Here is a 23,891-nt window from a genome sequence, read left to right as displayed (position 1 = left end):
ATTCTGGCTTCCAAGGGATCCGGCGAGCCTCCGATTTCAATTACGACGTGAAATCAAACGGGATATTAATTGCCGTCTAATATTTCTTCTTCCAAGAATTAATTAAAATTTCAGCCGCGTCATCGGGAAATCGAGAACAGATTGCGGCTGAATTGCCACGTAAAAATACTATAATCCATTAACGTACGTGCTCTACATTTAACGTACCACGTTATTATACATAGAATTAATATAATATACATAATATTATCTATATTATACACAATACCATAATATACATGATTCTTCGAATTAATTAGACGTTTAATACGAGAGAAGAACGAATAATTTAACCGAACGAATTGATAAATCGAACATGAAACGACACGTAAATGTAATTTCCTTCGAGCCACGGTTATTACCAAAATTTCTCTAATTAGGCAATTACTTTGAACGCGCTACTTCGAACGTTACTATGACTAAAGACTCCGACGTGCTATAAATAAATCGGTCGCTAGAACGCGGCGCACAATAAATAATAACGAATTAATTCGCGAGGCACGGTCCGGTTTGACGCATTTGGCAGCATTCCCCGAAACGTTTCCGACACGGTCGACAATCTCTAAATAAAGATTGCAGCCGCGAAAGAGCAACAAAAGCTCCAGCGTGCCCCTTTGTCCGTCCCGGCTAACGAAGACGCGATCCGGGGGTCGAAAACACACGGCCGTGTATTCGCGGCGCTATTCGCGCCCGGCGCATATTTACGTTGCCCCGGGAAAATTTAGGAGGGTGGCGGTCGGTTTAAAGTAGGCGAACGTCTGCTGTCGCGAACTCGGTCGAACGTGTCTCGCACGGAACAGCTGTGCCCGCGAAGAAATTTACGTTGCCGAGGGAAATGTCTCGGAACGAAACGGAACCTCGAAATAAATGTGGAGAGAAGACGTTCCTCCCCCTCGCCCGCTTCGGCGCGTCAACTCGCCTAACGAGGGTTCAATGACGCAATCAACATTCACGAACGGGGGCCCGTCTTCGATTCGAAATAGAAATCTGGAACAGGAAAATCGAAGCTTTTTCGCCCGAAATTAGCGAACGTCCGTCGTCCTTCCACGACTTTTTCTCGCGGCAGATCACGGGACAGCCCCGCTCGCGGCGCACGCGAAATTTTGGTAACAGGGTTGTGGTAGAAAATTACTATAATAATAGCGATTTTCTACCATCATTACTATTATTATTATTATTATTAATTATTATTAATAACGGTTGAAACCGGAGACTTTTATTACTGTAACCAGAACGAAATATCCAGGATGACGAGAATTGTGCATATATTGGCTCTCTACGCTGTCCAACGTAATTGAATGTTTCTAAACATTGTAATTGGACCATGATTTTACGTACAAATGCACGCTCCAGTAATAATAATAACAATAATAACAATAATAATAATAACCGAGGACAGTCGAAAGGGGTTGGCGCAAGGCGTTCTCTTTTCGAAAAATTCTGGAAGCACGCAACGCGCGCGCGACATAAATTACACCCCCCTCGGACTTCTGTTAAGGGTGAAGTCTTCTTTTACAACTTCCTTATCATCGTTCGCGTCCGCGAACGGCATTTTTATTGGTTTTATATCGCGTTCGGCCGGTTTCTTTGTAATTCATGGTCTTCACGGTACATTATCCCGACCGGGCGAGCCATCCCGGTGACTTTTTCCGCGGCGGATCTTCGATTTCATAGCTCATTTACCGTTTTCATAGTGTTACCATTCTCGCGGCAACTGCAAATATTTACTGCTCGCGATACTCGCGCCGCTTATTTGCCGTTCGCTCTGCTCCGCTGTCCCGCCGGTAATTTATCTGGCCCGATGATTTATCCTTGTTGCTATTCGCGGCGACGCTAATGGGACCGTTTTTTCTTTTTTATAAACAAACGATAACCGCCGTTTCTTTCGTTCGGTTTGACGCGCGTCGCTCTGGCCGATTACCGATTAAATAAATGAGATTCGACGAACGACAGCTTCGAGCAATTTTGAAAAAGCGGTGTGGATTTTTCAGATTATTCCTTTTAAAATTATTCAGCTCGAAATATCTGACTTTCATCGAACACTTTAACATTTTAAACGGAGGAGCGGCTCGACTTCGTTCGAGCCCGGTGTATAAAAATATTGCTGTTCGATTATAATAGTTTGCGACAATTAATTAAAACTTGCCACGTGCTTCGCGAAAGTTTGCAGAGATGTTAACTGTTCTAGAGAAGAAGCACCGCTGATACAGAAATTTAATAAAAACTGGAACGAACCGCGGGCTTCCGTAAAAAGTAATTCAATATCGCTGGATCGGTTGGATCCTCGGATTTCTCCGGGAACAATGGAGTCATCGGCGGTGCAAAGATGTCGCGATGAATAGCCGCGGGAACGATCGCGGCGAATTATTAGACGGCGGGATTCGCAGCCGCGGGTGCAGTATGTCGACGCCGACAAATAGATCGCGTATCTGTAGATCGTAATTAAGTTTCGCATAATTACATTCTATCGCGAGGTTGAATCGCGTTGCGGCCGTCGATAGCGATGCAATTCCCCGTTCCGCCGGATTCCGTCGAACGAGAGGCCCAAATTAACGAGAGCCCGGCTAGTTTTTCCGCCGATAAACGATCGTCCATCCTCGCCGGATCGATGACCGGCGATGCCGTCGCGTTGCTGCACAGACGGTTTTTAATCCGAAACGATGTGCATCGAACGTCTAGAGATGCTACAGATACTCCACAGAATTTGCCATAAGTATGGCAAATTCTCTAGAATTTTTTTCTAGCTTGTAGACAAAATTGGACAATTAGGGAATAGGAGATACGATTATTCGAGCCTGCGGAGCACGGAATTACAGCGAAGATCGCCGATCTTTCCGCCAAAAATCAGCGACGCTTTAATTTAACTGTTAAGCGCGTTTCGAGCCGGGCTAGAGAGGAAACAATAACGAGCTCGGCGCATCGGAAAAATCGAAATTCTGCAAATATTGAAATCTGTTGGGAAATTTACAGTTATTGCTTGGGATTCGCGCGCGGCGCGAGACGATTCGGAGCCGGGAAAAAGAAATAAAAATGCACCTAAAATTCGGTACGCATACATAATCCATATTTATAACCTACGCGACTCGTAAAACGTGGATTCGTGTACACACGATTCGCGACACGATGCAGTTTCGTACGCTTGCGGATTGAACTGTTCCCCCCTTTTTTTTCTATGTGGACTTCTACGGTAGGGGAAAAATTTTCTGCGAATCGCGACAAGCACATTCTCTATACGTTTACGGCAAATTTGAGATCGTTCAATTAAAACGTGTAATAAAACATCGAAATGGCTCGACGAAATATTAGAAGGTTTGTATAAAATGATAAGGTTAGCATATTAAGTAGCACGAAAATTCAAATGTAAATATTCCTTTTACCTCTTGAACGGTTAAATAATATGGGAAGGAAACGGTGAAAATATCAGAGGTTATTTTTTTTATTTATTTCGAAACGTTCACTTCTCCTTTCTTTCGTTTTAACGAAGCTTAAAACTAATTTAAATAAACGGTACAAATAGAAATAAGACAAAGTAAGTTTCAAGTATGATTATTTTCATTGTTCACGACGTGGTACAGGCGACGATGAAAAAGGCTCGTCCCAAGAATTTAATTGTTCTGCATTTAAAAGTTCGTTCGCGCGCATTCTTCGCTCGATGAAAAATTCCGACGCGTAGAATGTTATTGTCTCTACAATTTTCAATGATTTCTCGTTCGGAAAACATTTTGTAATTTGAGCAGAGCTGGTGAAAAAATGCGAGACGAATATTTCCAATTTCGAATATAAATAAAAATTCCAGCGAACGAGAAGTATTTTTACTAGAAAAATTAAATTGTTTTCGATTCGTGTTTCGAACGTTGTGTACCTATCCTTGCGTGCGACGATCGCGATTAATTAGCTCGTCACGGCCATTGGCGCACAAAAATTGTAATTCTGCCATTGTCGAGTTTTCCAAATCCTGGAATAAAGATAAAGATAAGATAAAATATAGATATTAATAAAAATACTTACTTGTTTCATCTAGATTTTCGCTCGCACTCTTTCTACTCCATTTTTTAGACGAAATAAATGATTATTAAATCGACTCTATCTTTTAGATGACATAAATTATTATCAAATCGACTCTATCTTTTAGATGACACAAATTATTACCAAATCGATTATTAAATTCTCCCTAATTGACCCTCAGCTCGTACACAAGCTTGCGCACAATAGCGCGCTCCGAGAAGGAAGCGTCGCAGCTAACGTTGCTCGACGATTCCCACAAAAAGACAATGGCTCTCGATGTTCGCTTCGATAAACAGCGAAGGATGGATCGAGCAACGGCGACGGGGTATAGCTTCCGTTGCATCGATAATTCCCGGTTTTTCCACACGTTCAAGGTCGGCATCGTAATTCTCGGAGAAAACCGGCGAACAAAATGGCCGGTTCGCTGTCGCCCGTAATCCGGCCGTTCCTTAAATCGTCGGAATCCGCGTCGGCGGTCGGGGGAACGCTGACCAACCGAATGGTTCTCGTGCGAGTGCACCCCGATCGATATAAACCGCCGCGAAACTCGAACGGTATCGGTGCGGTTCTCTCATTTTGGCACGATGCAACCGGCCGATTGCCAACTTCCAGAAGTTCCACGTTCCCGCGCGTTATCGGGGCTCGATAGTTGCACGGTGCCGGGCTCGGCCATCGGAACGCGTGCTGCAAACGAGACATCCGTCGGCCCGGACCCGCTCATTGTTCGACGGACGCCGCCGATACGCCATTTGTCCGTCGCGATTTCGGCTCCTGCCGAAGCGCGATTAGGCTAGTTGCTCTCGTCGACTTCGCTGACGAGCCCGGAATCTTTGCCTTAACAAAGGACCGCTGCAGAGATCTCGCTGGATTCATCTTGTCGATTTTAACACTGGATTTACGGAGCATAAACAGCTGTTTTATATTAGTTTATTAGCATTTTGATCTAGGGTTATTGCAACATTCGCCGTAAGTAAATTGGATAAATAACTCGTAAACGTACCTTTACGATATGACTAATCGTAAATGAAAAAATTAGTGACCCGTCATTTCGACGGCTTCCGTAAATCTAGCGTTTAACGATCCTGATAATTTTTCAGGTGTTTTGGTAACGCGTGCTCTGGTCGGAAATATTCGAAATATTTTTATCCTAATTTATATGTATCCTAATTTAACTTCTTCGACCCGAAAGATCGCATAAAATCAACGATCGCGTTTTAATTTGAATTCTTTGCACCGAAAAGCGTGGAAATTCCAATTTTAATTCTTGGAGTTCAATAAATGCGTCTGAATTCGTTAATTCTTCGAGCCGAACGGAGCTTAAATTCGACGAATCCGCCAGAATTTTAAGCCCCTCAGCTCGGAGATTTTCGTATAATCCACGAATCTCCAAACACCGGATGCCCCATTAAACAGATATTACAGTCATTTGGAATCGCCCGTTGCCCTATAATTTTCCCCCCTTGCCCCCCGTATTTGCTCGCGAGTCCTCCCCGGCGGGAGAATGTTTATTACTCCGCAGCTTGTAATAGAAAACGGTTTGCCTGGATTGTCGCCACGGACTCATCGCGCGTTTCAACGTAAATAAACCGAATAAACTCTGCTCACCTTCAGTCAATTTCCCAGAGAGAGAGAGAGAGAGAGAGAAAGAGAGGGAGAGGAGAACCGCGCTGATCCTTTTGTGGGGCCGCGGTGCAGGCGTCGATGCGGCAAGTTGAATGAAGAAAAACGAGCGAGGGAGACGACGGTAGGAGTAGAAAAAGAAGAAGAAACGCTTTGACGCGCTTTGTAATTCTTTAACAACGCGTTATAATTAATTTACCGCGCTCGAAGCAAAAAGGTGTGATTCCCGATAAAGATTTCACGTGCAATCTATTTCATACGAATGTTATTGACTTTTCTTTCTAAATTTCATTCAGCATTTTATTTCTCTGCTAGCAAAATTAAGGAATTAAAATACGTTTTTGTTTTTTTTTGATACGTATTAATTACGTATTAATTGAAATTCGTAAAATACGAATTAAAATACGCGGAGACACGCAAGAAATAATATTTGTTTCGTTGTACACGGTTAAATGAAAAATAGATTGGAACGGAGAAGGGCGAAGATGTTCCAGGGAATACGGCGAGGAAATATAGAGGGTGTTCCGAAATGATTACAGTAATGTCTTTCTAATTGACGCTCTGATTATCCACAAAAATGGACAATTCGAGAAGAGGAGATACGATTGTTCGAGCCTTGTGACTCGTTTTTTATGGTTATCGATCGTCAACAACTATAGAAACGAGCTTCCAGGCTCGAACAATCGCATCTTCTTTTTCCAAATTGTCCATTTTTCTGCACGATCTGAGCGTCAATTAGGGAGACATTACTATATACAAGCGGAAAAATTATACGCGACGCTGAGATCTGAGAAGCTAAGATTCTCGCGAAGCTCGAATGTGAAATATCTTCGTAAATAGCCTGCGGATCTTCGTGGAAAAATAAAATGGCCGCGACAAAGAGCAAAGGTGAGTGAAAAAACGATGGCGAAAGAGAACGAGAACGAATCAAACTTTATAAAGTCATAGGGAAACTGATAAAATGTCAACGGATCACGGGGAAACTGCGTCACTGTACACTTTGAAATGCAAAATACCGTCGCTTTTCGGTGTTTCTTGCAATTTCGCTACTTCGATCGTACAATTAATTTCGGAAGCATCTCGTTTTAATCGAGTTAAAGCGCATAGACGCGCGCAGCCTCGCGAGTCTAAAATTGTTGTTCCCGTTTAGACGGAGATTTATTAATCGGGCAGAGTGCACTGCTAGAGAGCAGTTAACGAAACATTATCTCTTGGAAGTTACCGTGTAGTTCGCAACCCACGGAGCTGAACTTAGGTATTCTACTTGAATGTCCGGTCTCCCGGTACCTACGTTTGACCTTTGACATCCCTGCGGACCTTGCCGAGTGTCTCGATGCACGTGAGACTGTTGTTCATGCGCTTCGCGTTCGTAAAAGCCTGCGACTCGGTGCAATAAAATTTCGTGTCATTACCACCGTGCCCGGTCTCTGTCGTTTACGATGGAACGTGCGCTCTGCACAGTAAATTCTCCCGAATTTTCCTGATATTGTTTCATGCTTTGTCACGCAGAAAAATCCGACTATTCGTCGTTATTTATCCGAGACGTCGTCGTTCGGTCGGAAACATTTACAGTAAATTCACCGCAATTCGGCTTGCAAACAAAAATGCAGAATTTTGGAAGAGGAGATGCGATTATCCCAGCCTCGCCGAAGCTCCGATAGTCAATAATATATGTAGTATATATATATATACTATAGTCACCGATCGTCAATAATTATAAAAGCGAGCACGCGAGGCTCGAACGATCGCGTCTCTTCTCCCCGAACTGTCCACTTTCGTGCGCAATCCGAGCGCGAATCAGGGAGAAATTACCGCATGGACAGCTTGAAACAGAGTTTCTAGGAATCGCGTAAACGTTGCACGACAGATCCGTCGTGATAAAGAACGTCTGCGTTCTCGATCGGTTGGCCGGGTTCTCTCGTTAGAGCTCGATGGAGCAGCGTATAACAGGCACCGTTTCCCAGCGAACGTCGCGGCGGGGCAGCGAGGGGCTCGAGTGTCCTTACAAGTGTAACATCTATTATGGGAATCTCGATAATCGAACATTTCGCTGCGATAAGTCGCCCTGAAAGTTCAACCGTTCCCGTTCGCGGCGCCGAGCGCGATCAAAGAGTTTCGAACTGCCGCGAAAGGTGCTCCGAATGGTCCACGGCGTTCCTTTGTTCCCTCGTTCGAAGACGCGGGATACGTATCTTAATGGCCGGGAATTCGGGTATTAATCGAGAGGATCCGGGTCCGGAGTCGCTTAAACGCGAAACGAATGGCCGATTACGGGCCGTATCTTCTCGGCACCGTCGAAGAAGCTCTTCCGCAGTTTTTAATTGCGATAAGTTTAATCTTTATCGCGACCGTCGCCGCGGAGCTGCTGTATATCTTCTTGCATTTTCCTGGTTCGGACAATCGCGGGGGACGATGGTTCATTGTTTATTGCTTCGGCCTGGATACGGCAGTCGGGCGAATTTTATTCGAAACGAAAACAAGAAATGATCGTTCGATGCGATCCTTTCAGAGCGTTGTTTTCACTGCTGTTATTTCAAAATAAAAATGACGTCGATGCATGTACAGTAAATTCTCCCTAATTGGCGTTGAGATTGTGCAACACAGGCATCGAATAAGCACGAGAGAAATTGAAAACGAAGTTTCTATATTTTTTAAATATTTTTTAAACGAACAACTTCCTCGGAACACGAATTTTAAAAAGTGCATTGTTCCACGCTGTCCAGTTCGCTGAATATTTTTAAATAATACGATCTTTATTCTTGAATTTGAGGACAAAATCCAGTCTTTTTCTCCTCCTAGATTCGCATCGTTACAGATAAAAAAGTCGTGTGAAATATATCTCAACGAACTGTACGTCGAAATGCATTTTTCGACGATCTTCGCGCACGGAATTAGCGATTAAATATCATTATATTCATTTTCATAACGAACGTGTGCATTATGAAGAATTGAACAACGATCGATGCGAACGCGAAGCATCGAATGTCGGAGCGGGTCGCAGCTTTTGGAAAGACGACACGGCTCTCGATAAAGATTTCTTTTTTTTAGGCTGTCTACAGGTACCGTTTCCGACGAAAAGATTACTATGGAGTGACTCGCTTGAAACGCATCGACGAGCGTAACACAGTCGACGACGATCGATCGAGTTTTTCAACGAGGCAGATGTCGCGAATCCTTGCGGCATTAAGAAGAGAACGGATCGAGTTTCGCATTTGTTTTCCATTCGTCCAAGGCGATCGGCCGATCGATTTTCCGTTCAATTATCGCGGTTTTTTTCGCGCAGAAATGAATCCGCGTGCACCGCTGCGAGTACAATTAGAACGGCGCGGAACAGAATACGCATTAGCAGAGGTATCAAAACACGGAAGAAGCGTGAAGGAGGAATTAGGATAATTTCAAATTGCATCTCTCGCAGCGGTGTAATTGTATCCTGAATAATGTTTAAACGGAATGCCTAAGAACCTGTTTTGCCAAGACACAACAGCCACGGAAATGGAAACGGAAGGGTGGAGATTACTGTGCGGTATGAAACACAGAGGATTATTATGCGAACATTGAGAACGCGCGGGGTGATCAGGCATTACAAATTTAATGAGAACGAAATAAAGGAAACAACAGAAATGTTAACCCTTTGCGCTCGAAGCTGTTTCAACTGAAAATAGAAAATCATTTCTCTAACTTACAATATCTCTATTTTATACGAGAAAATGCATTTTGTGCATATATTAAAATTGACTCTTGGGACTCGCGCAATGGTTACACCCTTAACAATTTTTCAAACGTGTAAATTTTGTTAATATAAAAATTATCCTAAAAGGTTATATAACAAATATTAGTTGTGTCTTAGAGTCGCCACTCGAGTGCAAAGGGTTAAGTAAAAAGCTTGGTTTAATAGAAAAAGAAGCTATGCTCGATGAAAATGTTTGTTGTAATAAAAGAACAATGTACGTACGAACCGAAAGCATGGGTGAAACAAATGAATGCGTTAAACCGACAGATTAAACCATAAAGAAGTTAACGTTATTGGAGCAGGCATCGCCACGTTGCGAAAGACGACAAAGGGACGAGGAATTGCTGGGGGTTCCGAGGAATTACAAACGGAGTCTAGCAAAGGAGTAGAGAGTAGACCACGGTCTACTTGCGCTGAAAGAAGGGAAAGGGTCGCGAGAGGGTTGCCAAAAAGACAATGGGATTGTCAAAGGGGCAGAGCAGAGGAGGAAAAGCAGAAACGGTCTTGTAAGTCGCACAGAGGGAATCCAGAAGCTCGGAATGTCGCGCCCAGAGACGCCGTGGAAGACCGCAGAAATATCAATAAGTTAGCGGAGCCTTTCAAAATTAATTACACCCTTTGGGGTCCGGCTACGGGAAAGGGGATCTTCCGATCGGCGAAAGAAGCTGCGGCCGACGATAATTCCGGCGAACGAAACAGACGGAGGATGAAGTTCGCGGGAATCTGTCCGACGGAATTCCCGCGGAAAGAATGAGAGCGTGCTTGAAATAGAGGAGGACGGCTTGACATGAAAAATAGGTTGGAACGGAGAAGAAAAAGGCGAGGATGTTCCGGGGAATGTGGCGGGGAAATACAGGCTGCCTCAAAATTATTGTACGAGCGGGAAGTGTTCCTGAGATCATTCGAAGGAACTTTTTCCTTTACAAAAATTTTCTCCGAGACATCGTTAACGAGTTATTATCGAAAAAAGGCTGACCAACGAGAGGCGAGCTCGGCCGACGCTCCGCCCTTGCGACCAATGCCGCGTCGCGTTGGCTGACTGACGCAACGGCAGTGATCGCAAGGGCGGGGCGTCTGCCGCACGCGATCTCTCATTGAACAGTGTTCTTTCGTTAATAACTCGTGAACGGTGCCTCGCAGAAAATTTTTGTAAAGGAAAAAGTTACTAAGAATTATCTCGGGAATCCTTATTTCCAGGAAGAACCATAATTTTGGAACGCCCTGCATAATCACTGATCTTATGCGATTGTTTCGTAGAGACCATAGTAAAGAAAATGTTTCCATCAAGTGTAATGCTCTTTTTATCAAGATGGTATTAATTATGGTATTCAATTAAATAATTGAATTATTTGTACCATGATTTTGGGACACCCTGTGCAATCTGGAGGGAACGCGCTCAGAAATGTGTACGCGGGAAAGATGTAATGAGAATCAAGAGAAGCAAGAACGGAATCGGGACTGAACAATAGGGAACCGAGCGAAGACGAATTTTTTTTTCCCCGGTACACATATTCCGTGGTCCGTGAAACCACGTAACGTGTTGTTATAGCAAAGGCTGCTGCGAAGCTTGTTCCAGTTGAATTAGAAATTTCTCGGCGACCTTGTTTCCCAATTTTATGGACCGTGAAGGATGCTGCGAGGATTTCTTGCGTTTCGCTATTTGGTTGCGGAATTTCGAGTATTTTTATCGCGAAAGAATCTTCGAAGCAGTTATCATGAGTTCGACGATATCGCTTTTTAGGTTGATTTTATCTGCTAACGAATAGAGATGTTGGCGAAGAGTAAACCGAGTTTCAGTTCTCCGAACCTGTTCAATTTGTTCTTCGCGAAGCTGCGAGGTTCTTAAATATTGAAGTTTTCCTTCGAGAGATTGCATTTCATCCGTGCTTTGCAATTGTTTATACACGAATTTCTCGGCATAATTAAAGCTGGTGGATTACGTTTAAGACGATGCTCTAAAAGCTCAATTTATTTTCTCGTTATGCGAAATTATAATTCATTTATGATTATAATTATAATTAATTTATAATGCATTACTTATAAGATATTAGCCATTAATTGTAAAACCCAGCGATTGTTACAGAAGTTCGTCGAATCGGAGCATTCGATGTTAACTATCTTATCGTATAAATTATTAATCCTGCGTGATCTAATTAACCGAAATTAATTTTTTAAGCGCTGAAAATTTCGACTCTCAAAATTCGTATGCCTAAGCAGGAAAGAATACGTGGAATTAAAGATCCGGAAGATTTCGATAAAAGATTTCGCTATCAGAAAATTCTAAATCGGTTTGCTTGGGATCTGCATTCGCATAAAGTCCGCAGTCTAACTGTTACATCTTCGGTAGGTACTACAATCTAAAACACTGCCGCATGGATTGCTCGAGCGATCTGAATGAATGATTAGCCGACGACACGGTGTCTGCTAAATAGATCAGCTGGCGTATAATGTCCAAGGCGAAGTTCTATAGCTTCTTCTACACGTTTAACGTAGCGTGACGGAAACGCGCTTCGCGTTCGCTCGCGCTCGGAATTAATCGATCGTCTATTAACCTACGAACTTAACCATGGAATAATATCGCAAATGCAATTAATACGATTCTCTGGTTTCGCAGTGATACAGAAAATCTGGCGTCGGTTCGGAAGACGCTAGAAACGAACGAAACAAGAACATATACGAGGGAGAGAAAGATCAAGGAACATTCGAATAAAAGCAAAAAGCACAGAGAAGATAAAATAATAAATTATCCGATACATTATCGAAGTTTCTTTGCATGCAACTGTTTATATATTTTATTCGTACTTGTCAATGTTTAAAAATAGTTTTAGATGAGCTTTTTCTGTCAAGCTTGCCATCAATTTTACCGAACCCTCGTGCGAGATTCATTTCGGCTAAACAACGCGTTAAAATACGCGTGCAATAAAAATAATAAATAAATTTTTTAAAAAACTATAAAAACACAACAGCACACACGCAGCAACGTCGGCAAACGATCGAAACGAACCGCCGCCACGGCGTACGATCGCAAGATTTTCCTTACAGCGATTTCAGTTTACAGCGATTTTGCAGCGGTAACTAAACGAACATTTCTAAACCACCGCAGGATCTTCCATCGCGACGAAGCACTCGAAAATCCAGCCTGCAGCGGCACGCCACCACAATCCACCCGCCATTCCCGCCGCACCGACGGCTGCGTTTTTCCACCCACTTTCGGGGCGAACTTAATAACACCCCTGCGCCACAAATCTCGCGAAACCGCGGAGCCCTTTGTTTCCGAAAAATCCCCCCTCCCCCGCGGCCTGTCCCCTCCCCTTCATTACTATCATTCCGGCTACTATCTCACGCCATCTCTGCTCCGGAGCACCCTGCACCCCTCCAGTCCTCCCGGCTCCCAGTCGCTCTCCCACTCCCTCGTTCGCTCTCTCCCTCTCCCGCTCCCGCCGCGTATCGCCCTCTCTCTCGCGCATCCACTCTCATTCAAACCCGTCGCGTTCCGAGCCGACTTAGCTCGATTCAGTCGCGGTCGACCCGCCACGGTGCGAGCTCTGTCGATCTATCGAGTGTCCGCGAGCCCGTTCTGTCACGTTCCGTCGTCGAGAACCCACCCCCCGCGGTGCAACCCCCTTTGCAAAATAATCCCCCGACGACGATCCCCTTGTCGGTCCACGATCGAACGTTCGAATATCGTCGCGGATCTCTGCCCGTCGTCCCGGAGAGACCGACCAGTTCCCCTAATCTCGACCACCCTCTCTCTATCTCTCTCCCTGCCACCCTCTCTCCCGCTCTATTTCTCTGTGTGGATCATCCCCTCCCCCCACCCCCGTAAATTCAGCCGCGGTGGCATGCTTTAGTACTCCAGCTTGGCAGTCGGAACGCGTGGATCCGGTGCTCGAGGAACAGGTGTTTCCTGTCCGAGGGAAGGGAGCCAGCGAAGGTCGATACACCTCGGTTAGGGGATGACGACGACGACGTCGGTGTCGATGTCGATGACGATGATGCGGCCGGAGAAGTGCGTCCTAGTGCGGTGAAATGCGACGGCGTCCAGTGTCCTCGATGGTCAGTGATTGTGCTTCGGAGCTCGGGACCGGTGACAGTGGGGAACGGTGCTCGTGAAAAGTGCGTGAAAATACTCGCCACCGGAGCGGATTCGCCCGGAGATATTCCGGTAAGTGGCTCCTCCTCGATCGAACCGTTCCCTCGATCCGGAAAACAATGATTTTCGGTTATTTGTTCGCGGGGACACGGTGTTTACGAAGCTGATCGCATGTTCTTGGGAGTTCGCGGATTGCGACGATCGCGAGCGATGGGTGCCTCTTCGGGGATCGAAGGGTGCTCTCGATCGGTTGCAGAGCGGAATTGGAAATTTATGGTCGCTGGGTGGAGATATTATCGCTGGAATTGCCGAGCCTTGGACGCGACCGATGTGCAGCGATTTCTTTCTAATTCGCGCTCGGATCGCGCAGAAAAATGGACAATTTATATATTTTGTGGTTATCGACTTTCAACGACTATAAAAACGAGACGCGAGGCTCGAATCAATCGCAAATTATCCATTTTTAGCGCAATGTGAGCGTTAATTAGGGAGAAATTGTATTTCGACGTGCTCGATTCGTGAAACAGCGTTTTGCAACGCAAGACTCGTTCACATTAATAATAATAATGAAAGAGATATAATAATAATAATAATAATAAGCATTCTTAAGTGATTTCTGCTACGTAGAGATCTTCGAGATCTAGAGAAAATTCCTTTTTTGGTCTGTCAATATTTTCCAAGTCCAATAATTCGTTTCTATACACAGAGATTTATCATATCATTATTTTACGTTTATTTATCCTATATCTAAGATTTTCGCGCGTTTCGTACGTGTATGTTGGACGACATTCGCAAGAAGGATCGCGAAGGGGACGCATTTGGATCCTTGGATCGCGCCGTTGCGTTCGGGGATCGGGATGTATCGATGACTTTCGCGATGACACGCTTCGAAAACATTCGCCGGAGTAACTTAATATGATAATGGTGCCTATTTGTACTTCTCTGTATATTTATAGCCGCGTATTTATACGGCTATTGTAGCGACGATTATATAAATATGTTCCACCGCGAGCCGCATTAGAGAAGCGTGTCGCACGTTTTCGTTAGGAAATGTTGACAGGTTCGTACCGTAAAAAAAGGGTATCGTATCGGCCGCAACGGGCTGCAACGGATGAAAAACTAAACGCGACAGAGATTTTGAATAGTTTCGTCGATCGGTCGGAAATAATTAATTGCGAACGTTTGATTGCGAGACCGATCGTGACACGGTTTATACGCCAACGTTGCGGAGTCGTTAGATTACTTTGACTTAATTCTAGTGTCAGCGGTGCTAAGTGGTGTCGCTTGTTCTAAAATTGTGACACAAGGATATTTAGAATCCTCGCCAACTCTTCGTACTATCCATTGTGACTATTTATTCCTAGTTGTAGCCGAGACACGTCGACGCAGGGGTCTCGTTCATTTCTGCTACTTTGTTTCCACCGATGCGACAAAGGGAGTGCGTATAACAAAAAATGATGACGACGATTCGACGATAAAAATTTCACGCGTCGAATCGAACTGGTCGAAATCGAACCCGTCGAATTCTCCCGACTCTGCGTTCTGCGCTTCAGTTTTATTCAACGAAGAATGCGCTATTGATTTCCGGTGCTTTCGCTAACGTAGTTAACATTTTAATTAATGCCGTAAGCTTCTTATCGGCGATCGACGATGCCGTACTTATTATTAACCGGCTCTTAAAATTTCTATTCCTTTGTAGTCCTCTCTCTCTCTCTCTCATACACAGACACAGGTTCTGCATATTTTAATCGAAAGAACTGTCATTTTCCATGAAACATTTTCGAGCAGCGAGTGCCTCTCTCGAACAATCTCGGTAGAGATAGTTCGTTAAAATTAACGCAATCGAGCGTAAATGTCATCTTCAGTTTCGGTCTTGATTTAATTGGCACGCGTTCGCGATTGTTCTAAAGATATCGATATCGCAATTAAAATGAACGAAAACAAATTTCGACCGACAACCAAAGCGAGTAAATAATTGTTCGAAATAAAAATTGTACTATTCTAGAATGAATAATGTTTGGAAAACGAGGGTTGATCCCCGACGTTGATAAATATGACAAATGATACACACGAAGTCTGCAAAATTAGCATAACACGAAGTTCAAATTAATCTTAAAGCACTGGTGATCTTCGATCGTTTCGATGATAATTATTCCGCGGATCTCGTCGAACTTATTAATTCTACGATAATAATTTCTTTTAAGACATACGTTGGTTATAATAATAACCATATGATAATATAATGTATAATATAATAATAATATATATGTATAATTATATATATTATATAATAATACGTTGGATAATAATAACTATATGATAATAATTACCATATACACAAGATAATTATATAATAATAATAATAATAATAATGATGTATAGAAAATAATTGAATCGGCGAAATAATATTAATAATTATATGATAGAAATAACTATATAATAATAATTACTATATATACAAGATAATTATAAAATAATAACGATATATAAAAAATAATTGAATCGGCGATGGCATAATTGATAATTCTGGACCGGTTAATCAACCGTGATAATTCTTCGTCTTGCTAAGAGAATTTCTGTTAGAGTAGACACGGTTTCGAATTGCTCTCGATCAATCGTTCTTGAGAGAGAGAGAGAGAGAGAGAGAGAGAGAGAGAGATTAGGGAGAGGGTGGGCGCGGCGAACGTCGCGCGTTTAGGGTAGATTGATCTCCGATATTAGGACGATACCGCAGTTTTAGGGGCAGAATTTCGATCAGGTTATTTAAGATAGAAGATAGAAGCACGATTCTGGCCGGCGATTCAATCGTCGACAGAGGAATTTGGACGAATTCGATGTCGGGGACGAGTTTGCAACGATAGGTTTTGCTCGCCGACGCGGTGAATTCGAGGCTCGTCGAATCGGTTTCCCTGTGGCCGGCGAACGTTCCTCTGGCCGGCGTATCGAGAGATAATTTCAGGGGTGAAACGGACCATCCGGCGTGTTGAACTTCGTTGGAGGTGCCGAGCTTTCGTCGCCCGGCCTTTCGATGCGAACGACGCGCGGCGACGTTCTGTCTCCGAATCGCTCGATTACGCGCACGATTAATAATCTGGGCCAGGGTTCGCGGTGTATTTTGTTTCAAATACGAATCGAGAACGATCTTGGCTGTTTTATTTCTCGATTCGACCGCTCCTGTTTCATTTTTCGTTCCCGGCGAAAGCAGAGAGAAAAGAAAAGAAACGAAGGTGTTTCGAGAACAAAGGCGACGTTTATTACATTTCTGGAGCGTTCTGCTTCATTCGATATTAACTTCGCCGGGCCATCGTGTGCGGAGATGAATTCAATTGCGAAGAAGCAACGCACGATCGTGCGTTATTTTATTTATTATGTTCCCGTCTGTAACAAAATGTAGCGCGCGCCGTTTATTTCCGCGTGGTTCGCACACCTTTCTAATATAATTTGCAAGAACGCGCTCGTACGCGAACAAAGGAAACTTCGCGTTTCTGCGCGACGTCATCCAATTAATATATGTAATTAAGGGAGCGGTCGTTGGCGAAAGTATGTAAAATAACGAATTTTTGTTACCATCTTTATCGTACGGTCAGCGCGTCCGGCAATTTAAGAAGATCCCGTGTATGGTTTCTTTAATTATCTAATGACAAAGTTACGTTAACTGTTAACCTAATTAATGTTCATCTAGCGACGAGCTTCGAAACAGCCCGAGAGACTAAAGTGTCCGGCAGAGCCCGCGCTTGTAATTATTATCACATTACGACGGTTGGGGAGGGGGGGGTTATTTCAGACCCAGTCACCGCTCGATGATTTCTTCGCTTTTTCTTCGAAAATGCCGCGTTGGGCTCGCAACACTATTTGCGATATAATTTAATTTATTTAATACATACGAAAGCTATATGTCTCGGCAGTCGGTACGTAATTTTTTTAATTAATCTACGCGTGCAAACAGCATTCGTAATTTGTAAAAAGACCGGAGAGGTATGCAAACATAAAATTTCTGTGATACTAGATTGTTAAAAAGCGATCAGCTCTTGCAAATAGAACGAGATACCACTTTTATAAACATTTGTAATTAATATCAGCGTTTGCGAGCTGATATAAAAATCGAACGACCACCGAAAGCGCCTTTTACCACGAAATACTTGCAAATCAATCCAGTTTCTATTCTCTTGAATAAGGATAATAATTTTCTAGCATTGTCAACGAGACGTACGAGCACTCTGTACTATTTTATAAAGCATTATTAATTATACGCTGCTGCAACAGACGATCGTCCGTCTCCGTCGAAGTTCGAAACGCGAAACGATGCTTCCCAAAATCACGGAAACACAGCGAGCACGCAGCAACTACAATTTTAATTATCTCCGGCTCCTTTGAGCTTTGACCGATAAAATAACCTTGGAAACACTGAATTGTTCAACATTCCACGATTCCGCACAAAAGACCGCTACTCCGCGAGACATCATAATTATAGTTTGAACGCGGAGTGGCTCGAACGTTTCGGTATAAGTTCGCTCGGAATTGAAATTTCGTTAGTTGCTCGCTAGCAGAAAATGATCCGACGGAAACGGATTGCGTTGTCGTTTAAAAAAAAATCCGCGTTCTAATTATTCAACTCGCGGGAACTCGTAAACAAAGCCCTTCTTCGGCGCGTTGCGACGAATATTTTCTGCTCGGCCGCGGCGTTTTCGACATTTTATAATTCGCGATTTCATGCGTTCACCGGTGTCTCGCCTATTTTATTGTGTCGCGCGCGGAAATAAATAACGCGAACGAATAACGATGACAAAATGGCTCGATGCGATTCGATTCGAGTCGGACACGTCCGCGGAACAAGAATTATCTGACCAGCAAAAGAGAGAAAGAGAGAGGGAGAGAGAGAGAATCTCGGGGCGCCGATCAACGCGCGGCGGTTCATTTTCAACGAAGCGGATTCGAATTGAATGAAGTTCGTTTTATTAGCACCTCGGAATGCCTGCGCTCGTTTCACCGTAGGAAAAAAGCTCCGCAGCCGTGGACAGGTTTTCAAGTGTAATCTCGATTCGACCGTTCGAAATTCCGTTTTAATGGGTCCTCCATTCGCAGCGAGATCAGAGGACGCGGGATCGACACCGGTGTATTACAATTTTATCGGCGCCGACGCGGCAAATTCGATCGAGTGGCCGCGCGATCCCGACTAATTTTTAAATTACTCCGCGCCCGTCCCGGTTCGATTATCAACCCCTTCGTTCTCGCGTCAAACGGATTCGGTAACGCTCTCGCGCGACACGGTTTTCTATCTTACGTGAGGAAAATGAAATTAGCCGCGTCGCTGCTTGTAATTATGTTGCTTGCGCGGATTTTTATGCGTTTCTGAGCTGCGCCGAGCTGGCCGAAGCGCATCGATGTATGCAACGGTCTTCGTCTCGAGTTAGCATAGTTGGTCGAAAGAAGGAGGACATTTTCATCTGACTCGGGTTTCTCACGGTTTTGCGAAATACCGGTATTTATGTTTATATTTCGACGTCTCGACACGAACTTCTGTTTGCCTCATTATCGGCTCGTTATCGTTCTAACTCGAGTCACGCGGGAGCCAATACAAATTCATTAGTCGTTATTTACTGTATATGTATAATATATACTAAATAAACTAATATAAATATATATTATATATATATATATATATATATATATATATATATATATATATATTAGTTTATTTAGTATATATATATATATTGTACAGCTATATAAATAACTATACATATATTATACATATATAGTAAATATATATATAGCTATTTAAATATGTAATATATTCTCGAATTCTTCTCTCTCTATTCGCATACTCTCAAGTACATTAATTACGCGATTTATCATCGGTGCTCAAGTAATTTGTTAAGAGCAATGTATCTCCGTTACGAAAAATTAGAACAATTTAGCGAAAGGAAGTTGCGAGCTCGCTGGACATTGTGCTACGTATTATGATTATACTTTGGAAGCAACGTGTAATCAGATTAATTTATCAATTTTTGTACGAACTTTGAGATCGCAGACGTCACGCGTGTGCAACGATGGTCTTGAACTTGTTAATAATAGCAGTAACGAGCACAGGTTTTGCAACGATCTCGTTTGAGAAAGGATGACGTATATAATGTATCTCTTAATAATATTTATAAATTAGAGAAATGTTAGATGTATACGCTGGTCCCATTCGTAAAGTTAGGAAATAGATTTCATTGGGAAATTTATTTCATTTTATTTGTATATTTATTTGATCTATAATTAATCAGCCATCGCCAACATGCCTGCTGGACAGGGAGCAACACAGATTCATAAGACACGCTGTATTCAAAACTAGTTATCCTGTGTCCAAGTAATTTCGGCTCCCTTGCAACCACTCAATTTTACATTGTCACGAGAGCATCGAAGTAGCCATCGATTTGTTATAATATTAAGAAGCTTGTCAACGATATTGTCTTCGAATACAGTGCATTAACCATTTCCATGGAACATCTGGGTCGGTAAGAGACCACCCCATATATATATATATATATATATATATATATATATATATATATATATATATATATATATATATATATATATATATGTACTATATCTGTATATATGTATACGTACTATGTATACATGCACAGAGTTCACACTTCGTTTAATAAATGAGCTTTTCATCGTTCCGGCCCAATCAATCATGCTCGAGACATTGCCAATAAGCTTCCTCGCAGCGCTCATTTTTAGATTACCATTGGATCGAGTCATAAATAACATCTGCGATAGGCGTGAGAACATTCGGAGCAATAATTAAATCATCGTCCCATTCGGAACTTCCGAAATAAATGGGGGAACACGGAATTTCCCCGAATAAAGTTGCGGAAATGGGAACAGATATTATTTATATTGCGATCGAATCTAGTTCTGCTTCGAGTCATTTTCATTTAATATTCAGTGGAGAACGATAATATTATACAACATTATAGTACATATATTATATTATATTATAATATAACATTATAATCATAATATTATAGTATAACAGTATAACTATAATATTATATTATAATATAGCAATGTAATATTATTATAATATGACATTATAATTATAATATTATAGTATAACAGTATAATTATACTATTATATTATAATATAACAATATAATATAATTATAATACAATAGGTGTCAGGTTTCAGGTTTAACGTTGAACAGTCGCAAACTATTTAAACGTTATTTCGAACTTTGGAGAATTGCCCACAATGTATATACGTGTCAAGACCGTAGATCATTAATTATCATTTTCCTACCTCCATTTTTGTTCTGTGCAACATTTGCGACCGACGATGTCACGGTTTTACAGAGCGTTTGCGAACGTATAATTGAATTGCTCGGAATCTTGCAAATAGTACCTGAAAAATCATCCCTTACGAAATAGAAAAATGTCGAAGTTCATTTTTTTCGTTATCGTTTTATAACGCGTTCAACGCCGACGATCAACGAATAAAAAAATCTCCACAAAATCGAAGCAGTTTAATTAATTTAACCGAAACCAGAAAATGGTTATTGCGTCAAATTATGCGTTAAAATTGATCATAGCGAATCACATTAGAACTCTTTCGCATCCGAAACATCCTGGTCGAATTCAGTTCGCTCGAACATATCGCGACGAGAATGTACTTTCGAAACAGCTGAAAAATTAGTGTCGCCCATAGTGTGAGCAACGTGTTAAAACACTGCGCGTAGCAAACACGCGACCGATAACGCGAGACAGATACGAGGAACGTCGGTGTCTCCGTCGCGGATTAGCCAGGTAATACGGCAACACGTTAGGCGACCGGTGGAAAGTGGTGACATTGGGCAGCCAATATCGTGACGCGCGTTCCGCCGTAACGAATTTGTTTACAGGCACGGCTCGCGGCGCGCCGCGCAGGAAAATTCTATTTAGCAAATAAGATCGTATCGGCCGGCGCGATATCGTTTCGCGTGACACCTGGAATAAGTGTTTGCCGGGCTATTTGTCCGAGCCCACCTGTTCTAGATTTCTTTAGCCGGCCGTAATGCGGCGGTCGGCTGGTCGCACCCTCTCCTGCGAACGCTCAATTGAAAGGCCACTTTGCTCGGATTTATCCTCACGCTTACTGTCACCATTTATTTCCCACCGTGCGTCTATTCTGTTTCGTAATTTCCTCGCATTCTGAATTTTGCCTCTGTTCTCCCGTTCCATTTATTTGTGTACACCATTTAGCTGTTGTTGCATATTGTAATATATAACATGTAATGTATAACATATAATATATAACAAATTTAGCTTTAATGTTTTAATATTCGTTTTGGTAATATTTAATCACTGACAGATTCGTCGGAAATGTTATTATCATAAGCTTAGCATCGATAGACTGCAAATCTTTAAGCAAATTCGAAATTGTATATGTCAATTGCAAAATGTTAAATAATAATTTGACAGTCTGATAAGATGAAAATAATGTGACGATATTGTAAAATTATTCTAGGATTTCCACAATTTATTGTATTTTGCTCTACGATAAATCGTCAATTTTACTGTACTAATTTTATTCTGTTTTATTTTATCACAAGTTTATTCTACAACTCTATATTTTGACTACGATTTATTTATATTGAAAATTTAGTGTATTTATAATGTTTATACGTTTACCAGATATTTCTGTTTCAAACAAAATTTGTTCAATTGTATATCGTATTGAATACATAATTTATCGAAGAAATTAGTGGTGTGTAATAATTCTTTCACGATGTCTAAATATTTAGCGAATGTCGTAAAATATTTTTAAACATAATTAACCTATAATCAATCTATATTCGTATATGTATTGCCTCGATAACAACCTTCGCAGCTGCGATATTTCATTAAGCACAGCAGGATCCTCTGCCCATGAAACATTTACAAACGTAACAATGAAGATAATAGTCTATCCGTATCGATCGCAACAATATCCTTTAAAATAACAATGCCTCGTTAAATGCTACGAATTCCTTGTCAAAAATATTTCGGAACGTAACGAACAAAGACCATTAAAATTTCGAGGGTTGCGCATCGCGATACGGTTGCATTCATAACAACGGGCGTAAAATTAATTAAGGATTTTACTTTAAATACGAAACGCGTCAGAAATACGCAAACGTAACGAGCCGACGTAGTAAAAGCGTCGAGGTTATATCGCTGAAATTTATCGATTGTCCAAAGGTCGATTCTATTTTTTTTTTTGGAGAACCGTCGATTGTATTAACAGAGAATAAATCGTGTTTAACAATCACCGTGTAAATATTCGTGGTTGTTCTTAAAGATTTATTTATTATTCCATAAAAATTTACCTAATTGATTAGAAAATATTTTATTGGTTAGTGAGAATAAATCGTGTTTAAGAATCACCGTGTAAATATTCGTGGTTGCTCTTTAAAGATTTATTTACTGTACCATAGAAATTTATCTAATCGATCAGAAAATATTTTATTGGTTAGAAAATATATTCTTTTCAACTGTACGTATAATAAGCAAAGCCTGTTGACCCAGTTTAGCGATTTAAAACGCGTTTACGTTGTTTTACAGAGAGACAGGACATTGATTATCGATGGGAACAAAAGTTATCCGCGCTGATATTTTAATGAATCGACAGAAGGAAAAGATGAAACGATCGCGAAACCTTTTTGACCGATGGTCCGCGATCCCGTTCTCTCGTTTTTACGATTTCTGTTACTCTCTTTGTCATCGGATCGACTTTGCTGGTGACAGTTGGCTGAGTATTGTTCCAACGGGACGATGTTTCAAATTTTATGCCTCTATTTCGATTGGCCCATTTGTACGGTTTTATTTCGCTGCGCGCTCGCGCACGGCGCGAAACAAAATTCAATCGCACGGTTTTTTATATTTTATTCTCGCTGCTCGAGAACCAATCGAAAAGCGGCTAGATAGAATAGATCTCGGCTGACTTTCGCACTGTGTGATCCGGTGACGGACAAAAAATAAGAGGTCAATTTTATTATTTCAAATAATGTATACTCGGATCTGTGCAAATAATAAGCGATTATATATAAAACGACGCGAATCGCTGCCTCGAACGTCGAGCGAACGAAGTCGAGTGAAAGCGAGAACCAAACCGGACGACGAACCAACGGCCAGTTCCTCGGCGCCGCTAAATATTTGATTGGTCCACCCGAAGGTTCCCGGTAGCATCCAGTTTCCACGGAAGTATTCGCGCAGTGTGATCGCCGGGGGAGACAATGGCCATAATATCCCAGCGGAAAGACAATTGCTGACGAAGCATAAAGTCCAAAGGGGGATAATAAAGCGAACCGTTTAATTAACAAGAGACGCGAAGAGAAGCGCGTAACCGGCTAACGAAGCTTATTGCGAGTTCATCGAGCCCGGTAAGACCCG

The 23,891-nt window shown here is 42.2% G+C and overlaps 1 protein-coding gene across 5 annotated transcripts in view; it reads left to right on the top strand.

Moving 5' to 3' along the window:
* LOC117224433 (octopamine receptor beta-2R) overlaps nucleotides 1–23,891 on the top strand; it is a 205,213-nt gene that overhangs the window by 100,425 nt on the left and 80,897 nt on the right. For 4 of the 5 annotated variants that reach the window (XM_033477381.2, XM_033477382.2, XM_033477378.2 and 1 more), the window contains exon 1: nucleotides 12,891–13,559. The exons of the other annotated variant lie outside the window; for it this stretch is intronic. The gene's annotated coding sequence lies outside the window, so the exon portion shown is untranslated. Of the gene's footprint in view, nucleotides 1–12,890; nucleotides 13,560–23,891 lie in introns of those variants that run through there. 5 annotated transcript variants of the gene reach the window in all.

The sequence above is a fragment of the Megalopta genalis genome, chromosome 13, assembly GCF_051020955.1.
Source record: "Megalopta genalis isolate 19385.01 chromosome 13, iyMegGena1_principal, whole genome shotgun sequence".
In the NCBI taxonomy this organism is placed as follows: Eukaryota; Metazoa; Arthropoda; class Insecta; order Hymenoptera; family Halictidae; genus Megalopta; species Megalopta genalis.
This window is presented reverse-complemented; position numbering and strand designations above follow the sequence as displayed.